At 44.7% G+C, this 23,770-nt stretch overlaps 1 pseudogene; it reads left to right on the plus strand.

Annotated features, from left to right (window-relative positions):
• LOC148189045 (uncharacterized) overlaps positions 1-18,420 on the plus strand; it is a 38,820-nt pseudogene extending 20,400 nt beyond the window's left edge.
• The last annotated feature ends 5,350 nt before the right edge of the window (positions 18,421-23,770 follow it).

Consider the following 23,770-nt stretch of genomic DNA (forward strand, 5'->3'; position numbering starts at 1 on the left):
AGACACATGCAACACCCACACAAACACAGAAACACTCAACTCCCACACAGACACATGCAACACCCACACAAACACAGACACACTCAACACCCACATAAACACAGACACATTCAACTCCCACACAGACACAGACACACTCAACTCCCACACAAACACAGACACAGTCAACTCCCACACAGACACAGACACATTCAACACCCACACAGACACAGACACATGCAACACCCACACACACACAGACACACTCAACTCCCACACAAACACAGACACATGCAACACCCACATAAACACAGACACATTCAACTCCCACACAGACACAGACACACTTAACTCCCACACAAACACAGACACATTCAACACCCACACAGACAGACACACTCAACACCCACACAGACACAGACACACACAACACCAACACAAACACAGACACATTCAACTCACACACACACACAGACACACTCAACTCCCCACACAAACACAGACACAATCAACACCCACACAGACACAGACACACTCAACACCCACACAGACACAGACACATGCAACACCCACACAAACACAGACACACTCAACTCCCACACAAACACAGACACATGCAACACCCACATAAACACAGACACATTCAACTCCCACACAGACACAGACACACTCAACTCCCACACAAACACAGACACATTCAACACCCACACAGACACAGACACAGACACATGCAACACCCACACACGAACACAGACACACTCAACTCCACACAAACACAGACACATGCAACACCCACATAAACACAGACACATTCAACTCCCACACACAGACACAGACACAGACACATTCAACTCCCACACAAACACAGACACATTCAACACCCACACCAACACAGACACAGTCAACTCCCACACAGACACAGACACATTCAACACCCACACAGACACAGACACATGCAACACCCACACAAACACAGACACACTCAACTCCCACACAGACACATGCAACACCCACACAAACACAGACACATGCAACACCCACATAAACACAGACACATTCAACTCCCACACAGACACAGACACACTCAACTCCCACACAAACACAGACACATTCAACACCCACACAGACACAGACACACTCAACACCCACACAGACACAGACACATGCAACACCCACAAAAACACAGACACAAGCAACACCCACACAAACACAGACACACTCAACTCCCACACAAACACAGACACATGCAACACCCACATAAACACAGACACATTCAACTCCCACACAGACACAGACACACTCAACTCCCACACAAACACAGACACATTCAACACCCACACAGACACATACACCACCCACACAAACACAGACACAGTCAACACCCACACACACACAAACACACACAACTCCCACACACAAACACAGACACATTCAACACCCACACAGACACAGACACACACTCAACACCCACACAGACACAGACACATGCAACACCCACACAAACACAGACACATGCAACCCCCACACACACACAGACACACGCAACTCCCACACAAACACAGACACATGCAACACCCACATAAACACAGACACATTCAACTCCCACACAGACACAGACACACTCAACTCCCACACAAACACAGACACATTCAACACCCACACAGACACAGACACAGACACATGCAACACCCACACGAACACAGACACACTCAACTCCCACACAAACACAGACACATGCAACACCCACATAAACACAGACACATTCAACTCCCACACAGACACAGACACACTCAACTCCCACACAAACACAGACACATTCAACACCCACACAGACACATGCAACACCCACACAAACACAGACACATGCAACACCCACATAAACACAGACACATTCAACTCCCACACAGACACAGACACACTCAACTCCCACACAAACACAGACACATTCAACACCCACACAGACACAGACACAGTCAACACCCACACAGACACAGACACATGCAACACCCACACAAACACAGACACACTCAACTCCCACACAAACACAGACACATGCAACACCCACACAAACACAGACACACTCAACTCCCACACAAACACAGACACATGCAACACCCACACAAACACAGACACAATCCACCCCCACACAAACACAGACACATTCAACACCCACATAAACACAGACACATTCAACTCCCACACAGACACAGACACACCTCAACTCCCACACAAACACAGACACATTCAACACCCACACAGACACAGACACAGACACAGACACCTGCAACACCCACACAAACAAAGACACACCCAACACCCACACAAACAAAGACACGTGCAACACCCACATAAACACAGACACATTCAACTCCCACACAGACACAGACACACTCAACTCCCACACAAACACAGACACATTCAACACCCACACAGACACATGCAACACCCACACAAACACAGACACATGCAACACCCACATAAACACAGACACATTCAACTCCCACACAGACACAGACACATGCAACACCCACACAAACACAGACACACTCAACTCCCACACAAACAACACAGACACATGCAACACCCACACAGACACAGACACACTCAACACCCACACAAACACAGACACACTCAACACCCACACAGACACAGACACATGCAACACCCACACAAACACAGACACACTCAACTCCCACACAAACACAGACACATGCAACACCCACATAAACACAGACACACTCAACTCCCACACAAACACAGACACATGCAACACCCACACAGACACAGACACACTCAACTCCCACACAAACACAGACACAGACACATGCAACACCCACACAAACACAGACACACTCAACTCCCACACAAACACAGACACATGCAACACCCACATAAACACAGACACATTCAACTCCCACACAGACACAAACACACTCAACCCCCACACAAACACAGACACATTCAACACCCACACAGACACAGACACATGCAACACCCACACAAACACAGACACACTCAACTCCCACACAAACACAGACACATGCAACACCCACATAAACACAGACACATTCAACTCCCACACAAACACAGACACATGCAACACCCACACAAACACAGACACACTCAACTCCCACACAAACACAGACACGTGCAACACCCACACAAACAGACACACTCAACTCCCACACAAACAACACAGACACATTCAACACCCACACAAACAACACAGACACATGCAACACCCACACAGACACAGACACACTCAACTCCCACACAAACACAGACACATGCAACACCCACATAAACACAGACACACTCAACTCCCACACAAACACAGACACACTCAACACACACACAGACACAGACACAGACACATGCAACACCCACACAAACACAGACACACTCAACTCCCACACAAACACAGACACATTCAACTCCCACACAGACACAGACACACTCAACTCCCACACAAACACAGACACATTCAACACCCACACAGACACAGACACAGTCAACTCCCACACAGACACAGACACATACAACACCCACACAAACACAGACACACACAACACCCACACAAACACAAACACACTCAACTCCCACACAGACACATGCAACACCCACACAAACACAGACACATGCAACACCCACATAAACACAGACACATTCAACTCCCACACAGACACAGACACACTCAACTCCCACACAAACACAGACACATTCAACACCCACACAGACACAGACACAGACACATGCAACACCCACACAAACACAGACACACTCAACTCCCACACAAACACAGACACATGCAACACCCACACAAACACAGACACATTCAACACCCACACAGACACAGACACACTCAACTCCCACACAAACACAGACACATTCAACACCCACACAGACACATGCAACACCCACACAAACACAGACACATGCAACACCCACACAAACACAGACACATGCAACACCCACATAAACACAGACACACTCAACACCCACACAAACACAGACACATGCAACACCCACATAAACACAGACACACTCAACTCCCACACAAACACAGACACATGCAACACCCACATAAACACAGACACATTCAACTCCCACACAGACACAGACACACTCAACTCCCACACAAACACAGACACATTCAACACCCACACAGACACAGACACAGACACAGACACATGCAACACCCACACGAACACAGACACACTCAACACCGACACAAACAAAGACACAGGCAACACCCACACCAACACAAACATTCAACTCCCACACAGACACAGACACACTCAACTCCCACACAGACACAGACACATCCAACACCCACACAGACACATGCAACACCCACACAAACACAGACACATGCAACACCCACATAAACACAGACACATTCAACTCCCACACAGACACAGACACACTCAACTCCCACACAAACACAGACACATTCAACTCCCACACAGACACAGACACACCTAACTCCCCACACAAACACAGACACATTCAACACCCACACAGACACAGACACAGACACATGCAACACCCACACGAACACAGACACACTCAACTCCCACACAAACACAGACACATGCAACACCCACATAAACACAGACACATTCAACTCCCACACAGACACAGACACACTCAACTCCCACACAAACACAGACACATTCAACACCCACACAGACACATGCAACACCCACACAAACACAGACACATGCAACACCCACATAAACACAGACACATGCAACACCCACATAAACACAGACACACTCAACACCCACACAAACACAGACACATGCAACACCCACATAAACACAGACACATTCAACTCCCACACAGACACAGACACACTCAACTCCCACACAAACACAGACACATTCAACACCCACACAGACACAGACACAGACACAGACACATGCAACACCCACACGAACACAGACACACTCAACTCCCACACAAACACAGACACATCCAACACCCACACAAACACACACACACTCAACACCCACACAGACACAGACACACTCAACTCCCACACAAACACAGACACATTCAACACCCACACAGACACATGCAACACCCACACAAACACAGACACATGCAACACCCACATAAACACAGACACATTCAACTCCCACACAGACACAGACACACTCAACTCCCACACAAACACAGACACATTCAACTCCCACACAGACACAGACACACCCAACTCCCACACAAACACAGACACATTCAACACCCACACAAACACAGACACAGACACATGCAACACCCACACGAACACAGACACACTCAACTCCCACACAAACACAGACACATGCAACACCCACATAAACACAGACACATCCAACGCCCACACAGACACAGACACACGCAACTCCCACACAAACACAGACACATTCAACACCCACACAGACACATGCAACACCCACACAAACACAGACACATGCAACACCCACATAAACACAGACACATTCAACTCCCACACAGACACAGACACATTCAACCCCCACACACAGACACAGACACATGCAACACCCACACAAACACAGACACACTCAACTCCCACACAAACACAGACACATGCAACACCCACACAAACACAGACACATTCAACTCCCACACAAACACAGACACATTCAACACCCACACAGACACATGCAACACCCACACACACACAGACACATACACCACCCACACACACACAGACACATACAACTACCACACAGACACAGACACATGCAACACCCACACAAACACAGACACACTCAACACCCACACAAACAACACAGACACATGCAACACCCACATAAACACAGACACATTCAACTCCCACACAAACACAGACACTTGCAACACCCACACAAACACAGACACACTCAACTCCCACACAAACACAGACACGTGCAACACCCACACAAACACAGACACACTCAACTCCCACACAAACACAGACACATGCAACACCCACATAAACACAGACACACTCAACTCCCACACAAACACAGACACGTGCAACACCCACACAAACACAGACACATTCAACACCCAAACAAACACAGACACATGCAACACCCACATAAACACAGACACATTCAACTCCCACACAAACACAGACACGTGCAACACCCACACAAACACAGACCCACACAACTCCCACACAAACACAGACACATGCAACACCCACATAAACACAGACACACTCAACTCCCACACAGACACAGACACACTCAACTCCCACACAAACACAGACACATTCAACACCCACACAGACACAGACACACTCAACACCCAGACAGACACAGACACATGCAACACCCACATAAACACAGACACATTCAACTCCCACACAGACACAGACACACTCAACTCCCACACAAACACAGACACATTCAACACCCACACAGACACAGACACACTCAACACCCACACAAACACAGACACATCCAACACCCACACAAACACAGACACATGCAACACCCACATAAACACAGACACACTCAACTCCCACACAAACACAGACACACGCAACACCCACATAAACACAGACACATTCAACTCCCACACAGACACAGACACACTCAACTCCCACACAAACACAGACACATTCAACACCCACACAGACACAGACACAGACACATGCAACACCCACACGAACACAGACACACTCAACTCCCACACAAACACAGACACATGCAACACCCACACAAACACAGACACATTCAACTCCCACACAGACACAGACACACGCAACACCCACACAAACACAGACACATTCAACACCCACACAGACACATGCAACACCCACACAGACACATGCAACACCCACATAAACACAGACACATTCAACTCCCACACAGACACATGCAACACCCACACAAACACAGACACATACAACACCCACACAAACACAGACACACTCAACACCCACACAGACACAGACACCCCCAACACCCACACAAACACAGACAACCTCCACACCCACACAGACACATGCAACACCCACACAAACACAGACACATGCAACACCCACATAAACACAGACACATTCAACTCCCACACAGACACAGACACACTCAACTCCCACACAAACACAGACACATTCAACACCCACACAGACACAGACACATGCAACACCCACACAAACACAGACACACTCAACTCCCACACAAACACAGACACATTCAACACCCACACAGACACAGACACAGTCAACTCCCACACAGACACAGACACATTCAACACCCACACAGACACAGACACATGCAACACCCACACAAACACAGACACACTCAACTCCCACACAGACACATGCAACACCCACACAAACACAGACACACTCAACACCCACATAAACACAGACACATTCAACTCCCACACAGACACAGACACACTCAACTCCCCACACACCAACACAGACACAGACAACTCCCACACACACACAGACACATACAACACCCACACAGACACAGACACATGCAACACCCACACAAACACAGACACACTCAACTCCCACACAAACACAGACACATGCAACACCCACATAAACACAGACACATTCAACTCCCACACAGACACAGACACACTTAACTCCCACACAAACACAGACACATTCAACACCCACACAGACACACACACACACCACACACACACACACAGACACATGCAACACCCACATAAACACAGACACATTCAACTCCCACACAGACACAGACACACCCAACTCCCACACAAACACAGACACATTCAACACCCACACAGACACAGACACACTCCAACACCCACACAGACACAGACACATGCAACACCCACACAAACACAGACACACTCAACTCCCACACAAACACAGACACATGCAACACCCACATAAACACAGACACATTCAACTCCCACACAGACACAGACACACTCAACTCCCACACAAACACAGACACATTCAACACCCACACAGACACAGACACAGACACATGCAACACCCACACGAACACAGACACACTCAACTCCCACACAAACACAGACACATGCAACACCCACACAAACACAGACACATTCAACTCCCCACACAGACACAGACACAGACACATTCAACTCCCACACAAACACAGACACATTCAACACCCACACAGACACAGACACAGTCAACTCCCACACACACACACAGACACATTCAACCCCCACACACACACAGACACATGCAACACCCACACAAACACAGACACACTCAACACCCACACAGACACATGCAACACCCACACAAACACAGACACATGCAACACCCACATAAACACAGACACATTCAACACCCACACAGACACATACACCACCACCATACACACAGACACATCTAACTCCCACACAGACACAGACACACTCAACTCCCACACAAACACAGACACATTCAACACCCACACAGACACAGACACATACAACACACACACACACACAGACACACCCAACACCCACACACACACAGACACATGCAACACCCACACCAACACAGACACACTCAACTCCCACACAAACACAGACACATGCAACACCCACATAAACACAGACACATTCAACTCCCACACAGACACAGACACACTCCAACTCCCACACAAACACAGACACATTCAACACCCACACAGACACATGCAACACCCACACAAACACAGACACATTCAACTCCCACACAGACACAGACACACTCAACTCCCACACAAACACAGACACATTCAACACCCACACAGACACAGACAACACCAACACCCACACAAACACATGCAACACCCCCACAAACACAAACACAAACAACACCCACATAAACACAGACACACTCAACTCCCACACAAACACAGACACATGCAACACCCACAAAAACACAGACACATTCAACTCCCACACAGAAACAGACACACCTAACTCCACACAAACACAGACACATTCAACACCCACACCGACACAGACACAGACACATGCAACACCCACACAAACACAGACACACTCAACTCCCACACAAACACAGACACATGCAACACCCACATAAACACAGACACATTCAACTCCCACACAGACACAGACACACTCAACTCCCACACAAACACAGACACATTCAACACCCACACAGACACAGACACCACCCACACAAACACAGACACAGACAACACCAACACAAACACAGACACAAACAACTCCCACACAGACACAGACACACTCAACTCCCCACACAAACACAGACACATTCAACACCCACACAGACACAGACACAGTCAACACCCACACAGACACAGACACATGCAACACCCACACAAACACAGACACACTCAACTCCCACACAAACACAGACACATGCAACACCCACACAAACACAGACACACTCAACTCCCACACAAACACAGACACATGCAACACCCACACAGACACAGACACACTCAACTCCCACACAAACACAGACACATTCAACACCCACATAAACACAGACACATTCAACTCCCACACAGACACAGACACACTCAACTCCCACACAAACACAGACACATTCAACACCCACACAAACACAGACACAGACACATGCAACACCCACACGAACACAGACACACTCAACTCCCACACAAACACAGACACGTGCAACACCCACATAAACACAGACACATTCAACTCCCACACAGACACAGACACACTCAACTCCCACAAACACAGACACACTCAACACCCACACAGACACATGCAACACCCACACAAACACAGACACATGCAACACCCACATAAACACAGACACATTCAACTCCCACACAGACACAGACACATGCAACACCCACACAAACACAGACACATGCAACACCCACACAGACACAGACACACTCAACACCCACACAAACACAGACACACACAACACCCACACAAACACAGACACACTCAACTCCCACACAAACACAGACACACTCAACTCCCACACAAACACAGACACATGCAACACCCACATAAACACAGACACACTCAACTCCCACACACACACAGACACATTCAACACCCACACAGACACAGACACATTCAACTCCCACACAGACACAGACACAGACACATGCAACACCCACACAAACACAGACACACTCAACTCCCACACAAACACAGACACATGCAACACCCACACAAACACAGACACATTCAACTCCCACACAGACACAGACACACTCAACTCCCACACAAACACAGACACATTCAACACCCACACAGACACAGACACATGCAACACCCACACAAACACAGACACACTCAACTCCCACACAAACACAGACACATGCAACACCCACATAAACACAGACACATTCAACTCCCACACAAACACAGACACATGCAACACCCACACAAACACAGACACACTCAACTCCCACACAAACACAGACACATGCAACACCCACACAAACACAGACACACTCAACTCCCACACAAACAACACAGACACATTCAACACCCACACAAACAACACAGACACATGCAACACCCACACAGACACAGACACACTCAACTCCCACACAAACACAGACACATGCAACACCCACATAAACACAGACACACTCAACTCCCACACAAACACAGACACACTCAACACCCACACAGACACAGACACAGACACATGCAACACCCACACAAACACAGACACACTCAACTCCCACACAAACACAGACACATGCAACACCCACATAAACACAGACACACTCAACTCCCACACAAACACAGACACACTCAACACCCACACAAACACAGACACATGCAACACCCACACAAACACAGACACACTCAACTCCCACACAAACACAGACACATGCAACACCCACACAAACACAGACACATTCAACACCCACACAGACACAGACACACTCAACACCCACACAGACACAGACACATGCAACACCCACACAAACACAGACACATGCAACACCCACATAAACACAGACACACTCAACTCCCACACAAACACAGACACACGCAACACCCACATAAACACAGACACATTCAACACCCACACAGACACAGACACACTCAACTCCCACACAAACACAGACACATTCAACACCCACACAGACACAGACACAGACACATGCAACACACACACAAACACAGACACACTCAACACCCACACAAACACAGACACATGCAACACCCACATAAACACAGACACATTCAACTCCCACACAGACACAGACACACTCAACTCCCACACAAACACAGACACATTCAACACCCACACAGACACATGCAACACCCACACACACACATACACAACCCACACAAACACAGACACCTTCAACTCCCACACAGACACATGCAACACCCACACAAACACAGACACATGCAACACCCACATAAACACAGACACATTCAACTCCCACACAGACACAGACACACTCAACTCCCACACAAACACAGACACATTCAACACCCACACAGACACATACAACACCCACACAAACACAGACACATGCAACACCCACATAAACACAGACACATGCAACTCCCACACAGACACAGACACAGTCAACTCCCACACAGACACAGACACATTCAACACCCACACAGACACAGACACATGCAACACCCACACAAACACAGACACACTCAACTCCCACACAAACACAGACACATTCAACACCCACACAGACACAGACACAGTCAACTCCCACACCCACACATACACCTTCCACACCCACACAGACACAGACACATGCAACACCCACACAAACACAGACACACTCAACTCCCACACAGACACATGCAACACCCACACAAACACAGACACACTCAACACCCACATAAACACAGACACATTCAACTCCCACACAGACACAGACACACTCAACTCCCACACAAACACAGACACAGTCAACTCCCACACAGACACAGACACATTCAACACCCACACAGACACAGACACATGCAACACCCACACAAACACAGACACACTCAACTCCCACACAAACACAGACACATGCAACACCCACATAAACACAGACACATTCAACTCCCACACAGACACAGACACACTTAACTCCCACACAAACACAGACACATTCAACACCCACACAGACAGACACACTCAACACCCACACAGACACAGACACATGCAACACCCACATAAACACAGACACATTCAACTCCCACACAGACACAGACACACTCAACTCCCACACAAACACAGACACATTCAACACCCACACAGACACAGACACACTCAACACCCACACAAACACAGACACATGCAACACCCACATAAACACAGACACACTCAACTCCCACACAAACACAGACACATGCAACACCCACATAAACACAGACACATTCAACTCCCACACAGACACAGACACACTCAACTCCCACACAAACACAGACACATTCAACACCCACACAGACACAGACACAGACACATGCAACACCCACACGAACACAGACACACTCAACTCCCACACAAACACAGACACATGCAACACCCACATAAACACAGACACATTCAACTCCCACACAGACACAGACACAGACACATTCAACTCCCACACAAACACAGACACATTCAACACCCACACAGACACAGACACAGTCAACTCCCACACAGACACAGACACATTCAACACCCACACAGACACAGACACATGCAACACCCACACAAACACAGACACACTCAACTCCCACACAGACACATGCAACACCCACACAAACACAGACACATGCAACACCCACATAAACACAGACACATTCAACACCCACACAGACACATGCAACACCCACATAAACACAGACACATTCAACTCCCACACAGACACAGACACACTCAACTCCCACACAAACACAGACACATTCAACACCCACACAGACACAGACACACTCAACACCCACACAGACACAGACACATGCAACACCCACACAAACACAGACACATGCAACACCCACATAAACACAGACACACTCAACTCCCACACAAACACAGACACATGCAACACCCACATAAACACAGACACATTCAACTCCCACACAGACACAGACACACTCAACTCCCACACAAACACAGACACATTCAACACCCACACAGACACATGCAACACCCACATAAACACAGACACATTCAACTCCCACACAGACACAGACACACTCAACTCCCACACAAACACAGACACATTCAACACCCACACAGACACAGACACACTCAACACCCACACAGACACAGACACATGCAACACCCACACAAACACAGACACATGCAACACCCACATAAACACAGACACACTCAACTCCCACACAAACACAGACACATGCAACACCCACATAAACACAGACACATTCAACTCCCACACAGACACAGACACACTCAACTCCCACACAAACACAGACACATTCAACACCCACACAGACACAGACACAGACACATGCAACACCCACACGAACACAGACACACTCAACTCCCACACAAACACAGACACATGCAACACCCACATAAACACAGACACATTCAACTCCCACACAGACACAGACACACTCAACTCCCACACAAACACAGACACATTCAACACCCACACAGACACATGCAACACCCACACAAACACAGACACATGCAACACCCACATAAACACAGACACATTCAACTCCCACACAGACACAGACACACTCAACTCCCACACAAACACAGACACATTCAACACCCACACAGACACAGACACACTCAACACCCACACAGACACAGACACATGCAACACCCACACAAACACAGACACACTCAACTCCCACACAAACACAGACACATGCAACACCCACACAAACACAGACACACTCAACTCCCACACAAACACAGACACATGCAACACCCACACAGACACAGACACACTCAACTCCCACACAAACACAGACACATTCAACACCCACACAAACACAGACACATTCAACTCCCACACAGACACAGACACACACAACACCCACACAAACACAGCCACATCCAACACCCACACAGACACAGACACATGCAACACCCACACAAACACAGACACACTCAACTCCCACACAAACACAGACACATGCAACACCCACATAAACACAGACACATTCAACTCCCACACAGACACAGACACACTCAACTCCCACACAAACACAGACACATTCAACACCCACACAGACACATGCAACACCCACACAAACACAGACACATGCAACACCCACATAAACACAGACACATTCAACTCCCACACAGACACAGACACATGCAACACCCACACAAACACAGACACATGCAACACCCACACAGACACAGACACACTCAACTCCCACACGAACACAGACACACTCAACACCCACACAGACACAGACACATGCAACACCCACACAAACACAGACACACTCAACTCCCACACAAACACAGACACATGCAACACCCACATAAACACAGACACACTCAACTCCCACACAAACACAGACACATGCAACACCCACACAGACACAGACACATTCAACTCCCACACAGACACAGACACAGACACCTCCCACACCCACACAAACACAGACACACTCAACTCCCACACAAACACAGACACATGCAACACCCACATAAACACAGACACATTCAACTCCCACACAGACACAGACACACTCAACTCCCCACACAAACACAGACACATTCAACACCCACACAGACACAGACACATGCAACACCCACACAAACACAGACACACTCAACTCCCACACAAACACAGACACATGCAACACCCACACAAACACAGACACATTCAACTCCCACACAAACACAGACACATGCAACACCCACACAAACACAGACACACTCAACTCCCACACAAACACAGACACATGCAACACCCACACAAACACAGACACACTCAACTCCCACACAAACAACACAGACACATTCAACACCCACACAAACAACACAGACACATGCAACACCCACACAGACACAGACACACTCAACTCCCACACAAACACAGACACATGCAACACCCACATAAACACAGACACACTCAACTCCCACACAAACACAGACACACTCAACACCCACACAGACACAGACACAGACACATGCAACACCCACACAAACACAGACACACTCAACTCCCACACAAACACAGACACATGCAACACCCACATAAACACAGACACACTCAACTCCCACACAAACACAGACACACTCAACACCCACACAGACACAGACACATGCAACACCCACACAAACACAGACACACTCAACTCCCACACAAACACAGACACATGCAACACCCACACAAACACAGACACATTCAACTCCCACACAGACACAGACACAGACACATGCAACACCCACACAGACACAGACACACTCAACTCCCACACAAACAACACAGACACATGCAACACTCAGGTTTAATGGATGTACCACTTTAATCTCACAGACATCCATATTTTTTTCTTGTAAATTGTGTTAAATGTGATTTTTGAGAATTTCCACATTCTTTTTCTTTTCTTTTTCTCAGAATAGTACTCATAGCTCGGTTCAGTGTTGGTGTTGGTGTTGATGTTGGTGTTGGTTCAGCTTGATCAGTGTTTTCCAAAGCCCAGTGTGACATTCTCAAATATTCTCACTTGAAATTATCACTCAAATGTGAAAACAGTTGGAGATTATTAACGTACATGTAATCTATTCATTGTTGCAGCTCTTTTATTCCATAGATGTGTAAAACTATTTCTAATGGTACATTTTACCTCTACATAAACACTTACATCATTTAACTTATCTTTACAGTAATGTTTCTTCTGGAGGAAAAAAAAGTGCACTGACAGTGCAACCAACTTATTAAGCAACTATTTTTGTGATGCACACAGCAATGGTTCAGCAATTGAATGACCTTTTCGATATGTAAATTTCTAATCTAATTATTATTTCTATTCCCAAGATGACTGCAAACCAGAAGATGACCTTGAGGGTCATCCTAGTCATCCTAAGTACAAGGCCCTCTACAGTCGATGATTTGATAAGCAAGCTTAAAGAGGCACTGGGACTTCAATACATCTTCAGTCTCCAATACCAAGACCCTGAATTCAGTAATGAACTATGTAATCTGACAGATACTAAAGAACTTCCAGAAAAACCAACAGTTAAAGTCTTGCCTGTCCTTGAGCTGGTACCTGTCCCACCTGATGAAGTCTTCAGTGACACAACGAGTACAGCAGATACAGAGATACTCTCACACTCATCTCAGGAGCGACAGAAACAGTGGCCAGAATTTTTTGACATCCCAACATTTTCTGTTGATGTACACTATAGACTTTGGCAAGCAGATCTGCAGTTTATGAGTGAGGGAACATACCTGAAAGTATCAAAAGAACTAAAACACGAGATACTTGAGAGATTGGCAGAGAGCATGTATAGCTACACAGCATACCCAACTGCTGCCCAGTTCGAAAGTGTTGCAGCAGCACTGATAAGCAAACACCCTTGTCTCCAGGAGCGAGGCTCAACCACTCGCTGTTGTGGTTGGAAGAATGGTCTAAAGCATAAAATGGCTAATTATAGAACAAATTGTAGGCAATCAGGATGCCTTGATGTTGCAGTAAATGCCGGTAAGCGGGGAAGGCATTCAGCAGAAGGACAACCAGCTAACAAGCGCATCAAAAAGGCAAAGAAAGGTGAAATCAACTACTTGCCCAACTTTCCAGATGGATTTGATCAGGCAGCCCTGGAGGGGGCCTACAAAGACTTGGTTGATGAAATGCAGAAGAGAACACCAAATGGACCTCTTGTGAAACAGAAGATGGATCAGACGTTTGCTCTGAGAAGAAAAGAGGTAGTGGAGTCGGAACCCGCCATAAGCACGATGGTGAAACGCTGACCTGCCCTTTTCACTGAAGATCAGGTATGTTCATGAAAGAGAAGCTAGCTAATGACTATCCTTCTATTATATAATGTGTCTAGATGTATATTTTTCTTGTCCTCTTTAAGGAAAACACTGATATTTTTTAATTTGGGGCATGCTGTTTACACATTTAAACATCAACATTTCAAATCATACAAAAAGGACATTCATGGGTGTTTTTCAGCTCTACTTTGCAGATGGCTTGCCTTGTATAGCTCAGTTGATCTAGGTTCTTAGGTTGTTTGTTTTTTTTGTTCTCTGTATTTTTCATGTGTTCATGGAGTTCAGCAGGATTGTGGACAAGAACCTCAAGCAGGAATTCTATGAGAGTGTAAGCGACGTGGGTGTGTGAGCAGGAATAAAACAGTCCAACAACTTCTGGGTTTTAATCATAACTTTAGTGAAGTCTGCCTTCAACTCAATCCACATGTTTTTCTGCTGAATCCCCCGTCTCTCCCTCTAACTCCTCCTCCCGCTGTCTACTTCTTCCCCTCAACAAAACAACAGCCCTACCGAAACACAACAACAGCGCCGTAGCGGTGTAACCTTATACCAGAACATCAACTCAAGATGACTACACAGTAGGTGTAAAGCAGAATATAAACATTACTGTAAACACCAAATAGGTGTAAACAACATAATAATAATTCAGTGAGAATATACCGAACTTATGTCTAAACAATTAGGATAGTTAAACCTGTTTGCACAGTTATTCACCTAGCACAATTTCACTCTCACAAGAGCATCAATCGGCACAGTCCTCGTCTCCTTGAGATATTTCGTTCCAAGAGAGGGAATGTTGGACAGCTGTTGACACAGATTTCACAACAGACCAATGTAGGTCCATACACATTATGTGCTTGGCATTGTTCTTTACAGGTTTTGTAAAAACATCATAGTGCCACTCTATTAGTTGTGTAATTTAGTTTCTTATAGATCATTAGCTTTCTTATAGATAATTATTTGTTTTTCATTTTAGCTATCTAACTTGTTATTCTGTTTAATTCCCAAAAGACCACAGAGCCAACGGCAATCTGGACACAGGTGCTCAGAGGGCTTCCAATCATCCTGGGGGACAACCCCACACATTTCTTCAAAGCAGGCTTTGTAAGTAAGCTCTTGCTTTCTTATAATTTTCACCATTATTTATTTTTCACCATGACACTCTTACAGTATATTGATTAAAGTTTCTTTTAAATGAGAAGTCTAATGTAATGATTGTGCTCTTCTGTTATTCTTTATTAAGGAATCTGATGATGATGATTCTTTCTGTGACCTTGACATCGGGATACTTCTCACTGAGTGTGAAGGTGCTGTGCTCACATCTTCCCAGCATCTCAGTCCAGCCTTGTTGAAAATCATCATTGAGAGAGAAGTCATGATGGGAAACATTCAAGATCTGCCAAAAGCAATGTGCATTCTGTTTAGACTCACATATGGACTCCATCTTAACTATCCCAAGACTATGAAGCTCACATTTTAGTTCATCCAACAGGTATTGCTCTCGTTAGGCCACACTGACCTAAAACCAAAGCTACAGCTTTTGAAAAATCAGCTCGCAATGTAAAGAGATGTCAGCTCAACTGTAATAAGCTGTTGACTGCTTTTTTTTTGCCACACCAGTAAAAACCCGTGGGGTAAACCTTTTTTTATTTTCTGTAAAACAGGCCGACAAACAGGCACATGTAAAACGCAGACACACACACAAACAACAGACACATTCAACACCCACACACAACGCAGTCCCACACAACACCCACACACAAAAAACACTGACACATACACACCTATACACATTAAATGCTGTAGGAAGCGGGCTGAAGGATATGACTTGTATGAAAATTAAAATTGAGAGGAGTTGTTGTAGAAAGACATCAGACATTGTTTCAGTTGTTGTTGCATCATCTTTGTAGATGGAGTTGGATATTGTTCTGATATGATAGTCTCTCTTGGTTCATGTGCTGGCTTCCCTTCATTTAGGCAGATGAAGCAGATCCTGTTTGTTTTTTCTTGTACATTTGAGCAGAGGTTTCTTGTGAATTTTGCTTTTTTGTAATGGATTTACCACTATCATCTCAGGGCACATCCATGTTTTTTCTTGTAAATTTGTGATGCATTCAACACCCCCACACACAACCAACACTGACAACACTAACACCAACACCCACACAAACAACACAGACACAGACAACACCCACACACAGACACATTCAACAATCACACACATAATTGTTTCAATGATTTGAAATGACCTTTTTCAGATTAATCATTTTAGGTTGGATGTGTTGATGTTGACCTGATGATAAGTTTGTAATAATAAGATTGGCGGTGTTTTGCCATTTTACTTCAAAATAAAATGCATTGGAGCATTTAAAGGTGTTTATTTTTTTCCATCCAATTTAATTGAAACAATGTTTTCTACAATATTTTTTTTTAAAAAAAAGAAAAGGTAATTAAATTAGAGGAAAAAACTAATTGTAATAAATAATAAGCAGCAATAACAAGTAATAATAGCTAGTTATATTTAATAATTTTGAGCACACACTACTAACAAATATAAATACTAAACTTCAGGTTCTATGTTAATACAACTCAACATATTTAGTTTCAATTTGTGTCAAAAGTTAACATTCCATGTTAGTAAAACCCAGCATATTTAGTTTCAACTTGTGTAAAAAGTTAACCTTCCATGTTAGTAAAACTCAGCATATTTAGTTTCAGCTTGTGCAAAAACTAAAGTGGTATAGGGCAACGGGTTTCCACGCGATTTGCAAGTAAAGTCAACTAATTCGGGTTAAGAGTGCACGGACGCTCAAAGATGTCCTTTTTGTCAACATGTCAAAAAAACAATGTCAGCTGCGTTTTGGCCCTATTATCTCCATTCTTGCATTAACATGAGGATCAGCTGAAACACATTGTCATCTGTAGTAGACTGCCTTGGCGTGGTCTTTTCATTTTCCCCTTTGGGAAAACTCCAGAGCTCCACCCCCCCACGCAAGTGGGGGACATGTCAAGAGACACTGTTTTACGAACCCAAAGCATGTAACAGAGGGTTCTAAATTAACTTTACTGAGACTCCCTGTGGACATCTGCAAACACGTTCTGCTTTTACACCACAGAAAGTGTCAGTACTTTACACTTTCCATCGCGAGATGCCGTGAGAGATAAGCATTCCTGAGGCCTCATCTAGTACATAACAGGATGTAAGACATCTAAATGAGGAGTAGATGATGATCTTCATCCTGAAATTTAACCCTCTGACTACCTGTCCGTCACACACACTCTCTCTCTCTCTCCCTCCCTTTTTGTCCCAATCCACACACGGACAAACAGACAGAACTCCTCCACTCTCAGTACCTAATTTCCCCCCTGCTGAGATGACAAAGGCAGGACATGTTGTAAATTAATTATGCATTCTTGTGTTGAGGCTAACATCTGACAGAATCGCTTGGACCAAGGTTGTGAGTTAAGTTTAACTTAATTCCCTAATCGTTCTCTTTGTAGGTAAGAGTTTGTCCCTGTGCTTTGATTAATAAGTAGGACCAACTCCCATTCTTTTATCATTTAATTTGAATGAGTTAGGTGAAATCATTTCATTTCATTTCATTCCCTTTTTGTTATGGAGCCATACTGCCATCGAGTGGCTTTAGTTATCAGTAATCTCGTAACCAACTTTATAGTTATATCTTATTTTGCATTCATTGTATAATGTTAGAAGGTAATCCTTTAACTAAGTAATTACCAAGTTCGTTAGAATCCATGGGATAATTTTATGTTATGTGTGGTCATTTAACAGAATTGAGCCAAGGATCTTCAGAATCGTGTTACATTATAAATTGCCTTTAGGTCTCCTAACGTGTTTCAAATTACTGGGATGATACTATAGTAGGGATGACATATGTGAATTTACACACAGCGGGTTAGATCGCATAATCTGTCATAAAGTACAGAGAAATAAATTTCTCCTAAATTACATTAGGTCTTTTAGAAACTAATGCCAGATGTGCGATCGCTTGGCGCGAAAGTTCGTTACCCTGCCTTCCATTTGCACCCCAAATTCAGAGATTAAAACTTAGTGAGCTCTCAGCGCTTCTTTTTTTCTATTTTTCCTTTCACTGCGACGCTTCCCGTGTACCCTTGCTCGCACCTTTCCCCTTTGTTCTAAAATTCTTACAAGAGGAGCCACGACTGCTCATCAGAGCGTTGCTGAACTTTAACTTTTTCAGAGCCTTTCCTTCTTTTTTTAATCTCTTTGGCATTTTTCTAAACATGGATTTGTGGTCAGCAAAGACATTTCTGTATTTCACTTCAAATAGGCTTGAGGTAATAGTCTACAGTGACTTCGTCAAGCCAACGGGAATACTTTTGATTATTTTTTGTGAGTTTAATTGAAAAAGGACATTCCGCGATCCACTGTCAACTCTGCCACGGATCTAGAAGCAAAACCTGCGGTACAAACTGTCAGCATGCATCGCCTGCCCTTAGAGACTTTGTTCAAAGACTTTTACCGGTTCGCTGAGGTGAACACCGAGGCCAGTTAAAGACCGTCACACACCGACTCCATCAGCCCTGCCACCACCAGCTTTCAGTGGGTCACCTCGTCTGGAAGACACGCAACAGCCCCTCCACTGGAGCGAAGCGACGACCTGGATCTCCCCGGAGAAGTCTGTTCAAGACGGCAAAAGTAAGCGAAATAACATCTTCTAATGATCAGAATTGATGTCGTATGGCGATGTTCTAACCAAATTGCTAAAATTGCTCAATTTACTATTCAGCGAGCATTCCCGCTCTATACGGTCACATATTTCTACCCACTATCATCCATAATTAATCATCTACATCATCTGAATATAGGCTACATTACCTTGGTTCCCTTTCACTTGTTTAACTTCATTTATATGCCATATCCCTTCCTCTATTTAATCATCATTTTTATAAAATAAATAAAAGGTTTCATTTATTGCCGCTTTGATAATTTAAAATCTACTTTCTCTTAAATGGAGAATGGTGCCCCTTTTATTTTAACAAGTGCAAATTCCAAATCCTAAAGCAGTTATTAATAGCCATATATAGCCATTAATAGCAATAGCCAATACACATCTTTCCTGCAAATGGCACACCTTCTCTCCAATATTCAATAACAAAGCACTTATGATTGGTAGACCTATCTCTGCTCCTCAGTGGGAGTAGAGGGGTGTCCACTACTTGAAAGACATTTATAACAACTTTGGCCTGCTTTCTTTTACTGATGTTAAGGATGCATTCGATCTGCCAGGTTCCTCTTTTTACTTTTATTTACAGCTGAGGTCAGCACTTAAAGCACATGGCGTCCCATGGCAGTGTTTTTTACCTGTTCATCCATTTCAAGAACTATTTGCTAAGCAGGCTAAAACTACAGGTATGGTATCCAAATTGTACAATTTCTTGCTGGTAACGGACATTCCCACACTTACAATAAAGAGGGTCTAGAGAAGGGATTGCCCAGATCTAACCCAAGATTTTGATTGGGATTAAGTGTGGTCCAGCATTCGTGAAGCATCACGCAACCCAGACCATTGGCAAATTCATTTTAATTTTTTATACAGAACATACCTTATCCAAGTCAAACTTTATCACATGAAAACTATTAATGATTCTTTTTGCAACCTGTGCTCTTTAAAAGCTCGGGGCAAGTTTATTCACACGTTTTGGGAATGCCCTCCTGTTGGACAACTGTGGAGAAATGTTGCATCCAAATTATGTGATTTGATACAGGAAATGATATCTGTCATTTTGTGTGTGTTGGTTTTGAATGACCTGTCAACTCTTAATATTTCCAAGCTCAATTTTTGCCAGAATGACAGCAGCCAAGAAAATGATTACGACTCGCTGGAAGCCACCTCATTCTCTGACTATAATAGCTTGGACTCTTTCTTTTCTGGATGTCGTATATATGGAACTTTCAGCAGCCCGAATTAATGAGAGCACTCTAAGTGCCTGGCGTTGTACTGCTGATTCTCTGAAGGATATGCTGTAAGATTTTTTTTTAAATTAATTTAATTAATTTTTTTTATTAATTTATTTTTAACCACCAGCTCGCTCATTCCTATGTCCCTGGATGTCAAGTTCCCGGTGTTTTGTTTTGTGTGTTTCTGTGTGTGTATATTTGCATCTGATGTATGTACTTTATTTTGATTTTTCAGGTTAACATTTCTTTTTCTTTTCCTCACTGTCGTCTCTTTGGGCAATTATCCTTTCTCTTATTTTATTTTATAATTGATAATTGATATTTTATAATTGATTGATATTTTATAATTGATAAAGTAACTCACACTTGTCAATGAGAAGATTCGCTGCATGTTTGGCGTACATCAGACCAAACCACGTCATTTTAGCCCATAATTCATCACGCTTTAAGGGTAGTGAGCAGAGATCTGTATATATTTATTGTGAACTCGTATTAAGGAGAGGAACACATGCAGACAACGCCGGTGTGTTGGTGCGTAGTATGTACGGTAAGATGTGTGTGTCTTGCAAATCTCGGCACAGGAAAGTTGGCAGCTCTAAAGTTTTGTGTGTGAGTTCCTTACATGAACATCAATCATCTCTGGCGTTCTGGTTGAGATCCATTGAGGCGTTATGATTTGATGAATTGTTAAAATTTTATGACCACAAAATAATCTCGGCCTGTAAAGCTCCTGATCAACAGATCTTTTCAGGTCAGCTCACGCCCACCAGCAGGGAGACTGGGAGTTTGGTGCAAATCGGACCATGCAAGTCATATATTAATTAATGAGATGCCCCCCCACCCTTTTTTTTTTTTTTGCTTTTAGATTTCTCGTATTGAACTGTAGTTACCATTTTAGGTCACGGGAGGGAGTATGCCCTGATGTGAGCACTACTGTTTTTGGTGAGTAAAAAATACATTTAGTGCAGCC

This window comes from Plectropomus leopardus, chromosome 8 (assembly GCF_026936395.1).
Source record: "Plectropomus leopardus strain MGB_pleo_1.0 chromosome 8, ASM2693639v1, whole genome shotgun sequence".
Classification (NCBI taxonomy): Eukaryota; Metazoa; Chordata; class Actinopteri; order Perciformes; family Serranidae; genus Plectropomus; species Plectropomus leopardus.